This window comes from Chrysochloris asiatica, unplaced genomic scaffold (assembly GCF_000296735.1).
Source record: "Chrysochloris asiatica unplaced genomic scaffold, ChrAsi1.0 scaffold00002, whole genome shotgun sequence".
NCBI classification, from domain to species: domain Eukaryota; kingdom Metazoa; phylum Chordata; class Mammalia; order Afrosoricida; family Chrysochloridae; genus Chrysochloris; species Chrysochloris asiatica.
In genome coordinates, this window is record NW_006408520.1 from 17,073,985 (window position 1) to 17,075,345 (window position 1,361).

The following is a 1,361-nucleotide window of genomic DNA, read 5'->3' on the forward strand; positions in this document are numbered from 1 at the left end:
AGTATCACACACCAGGACTTCAAAAATGTTTTAGCTAATAATATAATTCAATGTGGAAATGTTTTACAAAACAATTTTGTTGTTAGTATTCATATAGTCTGAGAAATATCAAAACAATTTACAAGAATCTTTATTACATATTATGTTATGATGAAAGAGTCCTTCATTGTCATGGGTTACAAGTTGGGCTGCTAACTGTAAGATCAGCAATTCAAATCTACCAGTCACTCCTCAGAAGAAAGATGAGGCTTTCTGCTACTGTAAAGATATACAGCCCCAGAAACCCTATACAAGACACCACCACCTCCGCTGCCACCACAATATAATGATTAAAATTGGTAATGAATATTACTAAGGATTCTGTGTTGTCTGGTGTGGAAGGAGGTCTATGCGGGGCTGAGTTACCACCCTGGGTGACGACAACCCTAGTGATGTTATTGTCCCAGTATCTTTATTTCTGGTGAATTCTTAGGTAGCAGTGTGCTCAGAGCCAAATGATTCATCAGAGTTTGGCAGACAGGGGCAGGATGTACCAGTGTCCAGTGTCTGGTCTATGGTTGAGACCATATTTCCAACTTGACTTCCGGTGGCCTCCCAATTGGTTTTCCTGACTGCAGGCTCATCCCTGGTATCCCTTCTTCCCATAGCTGCTTGGTGGCCTGTCTAAAACAGACACCTGACCACAACACTAGCTACATGGGACCTGTATAGCCACCACCACGCACATCAGAGATGCCACACTTTGGGAAATGTAGCCCTTTCTTTCCAAATATAATGTTACACGAAACACTAATAGAACAAACAGGTAAAAAAAAAAATTATTTTATTGGAAAAGATATATTTTATAGGCACACATTTATAGTATTTACTTGTTATAAAGCCAACTACTCTGAACACTAACTCTTTTTTTAATGTTTTTAGTATTTTTGCTTCAGATATGTATGTAACAAATCATTTGTCATTTCAGTGGTATCTTTCAGGTGTACAATTCAGTGATATTATTTATCTTTATAATGCTGTTCAAACATCACCATCATTCATTTCTGACATTTCTCATCATCCTTAGCAGAAACTCATCTTCCCCTAAGCAATGAATTCTCCTCTTCCCCTTTCTCCCACTTGTTCCTGGTTGTTGTTGTTGCTGTTAAGTGCCGTCGAGTCGATTCCGACCCATAGAGGCCCTCTATAGGGGTTTCTGAGGAGCAGCTGGTGAGTTTGAACCACCGACCTTGTGGTTCAAATTGACTTTGCAGTCTGATGCATTAACCCACGGCACCACACCAGAACCTCTTGTTCCTGGTTGTTGTTGTTGTTATGTGCCGTGGAGTTGGTTCCGACTCATAGTGACCCTGTACAGGGTT